The sequence below is a fragment of the Vitis riparia genome, chromosome 18, assembly GCF_004353265.1.
Source record: "Vitis riparia cultivar Riparia Gloire de Montpellier isolate 1030 chromosome 18, EGFV_Vit.rip_1.0, whole genome shotgun sequence".
Taxonomy (NCBI): Eukaryota; Viridiplantae; Streptophyta; class Magnoliopsida; order Vitales; family Vitaceae; genus Vitis; species Vitis riparia.
In genome coordinates, this window is record NC_048448.1 from 29,154,648 (window position 1) to 29,158,332 (window position 3,685).

Here is a 3,685-nt window from a genome sequence, read left to right on the forward strand (position 1 = left end):
CAGAGAGCAAGTCATTGGGCACTTAGCTCTAATGCTTTCCTTGTTAGACTTGTGGGACATATAGTCTATTTCCATTACATTTTTTTTTTTTTATAGTTTAATTTAGTTATTCTTAGCCATATGACTCATCTTGTAAATCTAGCTTCTACTATCGTTGTATCTAATCATTGTTTTATTAATATTATCTAGTTTTATTCCATTCTTTTCATGCTTCATATATTTATTAGGATGATAACTACTTTAGATTTTGATTTGGAGTTAGACACACTTTCTCTTAATGGGCCTTTATTAGGGCAGGTCTCTATAGTTTACCACCTAATGGTTCTCCCTTTAAATCTTGACATAGAGATAAGTGTAGTCTTTTCTTTTACCTTGAGGGGATGGAGACTAGAGTTTCTCTCTCAAAGAATGGAAGATTAAAAGTAGTTGTCTAACCATAGACCATAAAATGGTTTATATATATACCACTAGTAGACTTAAGGTACTTCATTCAACCCATTGGGTCTTATTTAATTAAGGGGGAATTGTGTTTTGAGGTTAGTTGGGCTTGATAATTAGCCCAAAGTCCTCCTATTACCCATATTTAAACTCAAAACTCAATGAAAGAGTAGAAATTGAGATGAATGGTATTGCCTTTAAAAAAATCCCTAAAATACCCTTAGCTATTAAATAGAAAAACTAACCCACGACCCCATCTTTCTCATTCTTTCTTACTTTCTTTCACCTTCTCTCACCTATTTATTTGTGGGATCAAGTTGAATGATTTCCCAATCATTTTTCTCCAACAAATTGAACATGAGAGATAAATGGTTAGAAATTATTATTGCCAAATGCTTTTTTGAAGTAAATAACTTTTAAATACCTCATCAAATATTATTCTTTTTTTCAAACTTACATTTTTTAAATACCTAGGAAACTTACATAATATATAATAAATATTATTCTTTATTTCGAACTTACATTATTTCTCATATATAATAAATAAGTTTTAAACACTTCATAAAATATTAGTATTCTTTGTTTGTTCTAATTTGCAAATTAGACATCATCAATTTATTTTTTCAAACTTATAGAATATATAATAAACATTTGTTAAATACCTTAGCAAATGTTTTTTTTTTTTTGTTTCTTACTTACAAAATAAAAAAATGTTGTACATTATTTCTCATATATATTAAATAGTTTTTAAATACCTCATAAAATATTATTATTCTTTATTTTTTTTTTTATAACTTACAAATTAGATGCATGTCTTCAAGATATTCAACATTTCTCAATTCCAAAATTACCTAATTGTTCCCCACACTAATCCTAAATTTTATTAAATAAAGATTTAAATATTTATAACCATTAAAATAAATATTTTCTTATTAAAGCAAAATTTTAAAAGTAGTAAGATAAAAATTATGAAATCTTCAAAACTATAATTACAACAAATGTTTTTAATTTTAAAACTAATTTCATAATTGAAATTAATGATTTTAAAAAATAAAAATGTTACAAAAATATTTTTTGTTTATTTTTAGTTCTATTTAAATATGATTTTTTAATCTTACTGATAAGAGTGAAATTATGTTTATAAGGGCAAAACAGTAAAAATATATATTTCATTTAGTTTACTTATAATGAACAATTTAAACATGATTAATTTTAATTTTATTTCTTATGCGTTATTAGGTAGGGAAGGTGGGAAGGTCTTAATGGCATGGTTTGGTAAAAAAAAAAAAAAAAAACTATTGATAATCGTTCTGATGTCAAGCTCAGGTTGTTTAAAAATCGTACAAAACCTATTAGGAGCCTTGTACACCCCTGTATACTTGATACATTTCCCTTGTACAGTTAGTGTAATATCCTTGTATAGTGGTGCAAATTTCATCTCTCCTAAGTTATGTGTCCATATAGGTGCATTAACCATGTTTTCAATGGTTTGGTTGAGAAAATGGTCCATGACTTCGGGTCAAGTTTTTTTCCTCAAACATCATTATTGGGGAAAACATTGAAATTTCCATGTGGGAGTGAAATAAAGTGCATGACATGAGTATACAATCCCTGGGTGACAAGGAAAATAAAGGAGTGGTTCAAAATTGATTGAAATTTTTTACAAAGGGTAGCCTTGTATACCCTTGTACACTTAGTATATTTCCCTTGTACAGTTAGTGTAATACCCTTATACAGTGGCACAAATTCCATATCCCTCCTAAGTTATGTGTTCACGTAGGTGTGTTAACCATGTTTTTAATGGTTTGGTTGAGAAAAATTTAGATGACTTAGGGTCAGAATTTTTTCCCTAAACATCATTACTGGGGAAAGTATTTGAATTTCCATGTGAGAGTTAAATAAAGTGTATGACATGAGTGTACAATCCGTGGGTAACAAGGAAAATAAAAAGGAGTGGTTCAAAATCAATTGAAATCTTTCATAAAGGATAGCCTTGTACACTTAGTACATTTCTCTTGTACAGTTAGTGTAATACATTTGTATAGTGGCATAAATTCCATATCACTCTTAAGTTATGTGTTTACGTAGGTGTGTTAAGCAAGTTTCTAATGGTTTAGTTGAGAAAATGGTCAATGACTTAGGGTCAATTTTTTTCCCTAAACATCATTACTAGGGAAAGTATTGGAATTTTCATGTGAGAGTTAAATAAAGTGTATGACATAGGTGTACAATCCGTGGGTAACAAGGAAATAAAGGAGTGGTTCAAAATCAATTGAAATATTTCACAAAGGGTAGTCTTGTATACCCCTTGTAAAGTTAGTGAATACCCTTTTATAGTGGTGAAATTCCATAGCCTTGTAGTGAATGTGTGCCTATAGGTGTATTTAATATGATTCTAGTAGTTTGGTTGAGAAAATGGCGAAAAACTTAAATCCGACTTTTTTTTTTGTGAATATATTATATTTTTGTGAAAAAAAAAAATACACAATTGGCCAATTCCTTTGTTTAATTGTGAATATTTATATTTTATATTTTATTATTAAAATAACTAATAGAAAAAATAAAAAAGAATAATCAATAAATGAAATTTAATTCTTTTTATCATTTTCATATAAAAAATAGTTCTAAACAAGGTTTTCATTTTTCATTTTTAAAAATAGTTTTCATTTTTTAATTAAACGTATTTTCAAAAAGAGACAATATAGAAAATACAATTTATTTTTTAAAAAAACTAGAAAAATATTTTTAAGCCAAACTCAAACATAATCTATATAATTTTTAACTATTTGTTTTCATCTAAAATGAGTAAATATACCATTCAACCTTTTATATAAGAAAAATTCAATCTCTACTATACAATGTATTGATATAATCCACTTCTAAAATTGGGTTATATAAAAACATTTTAATTGAATATTTAAAATAAAAACTCTCCATCTATCCTCTTTATTTCTTTTTCTTTTTCTTATTTTGATAAATTTTTAATTAATTCAAATCATTAAAAAAATCCTTAGTAAACAAAATTTACAACATTTCATGTAACTTATTACCAAAAGTCATGTTCAAAAAGTTATTAAATAAGGAAGGAAGAAGATTAAAAGAAAATTTAAACTTTTTATTTATAATGGTTAAAAAAAAACTTTTAAATACTTTTTAGCATAAAAGGAAAGAAAATAGTGAATATATTTATTTAAATAGTGTTTTAATCATTCAATTATTTACCTCTAAAATGTAAAAGATAATTTTT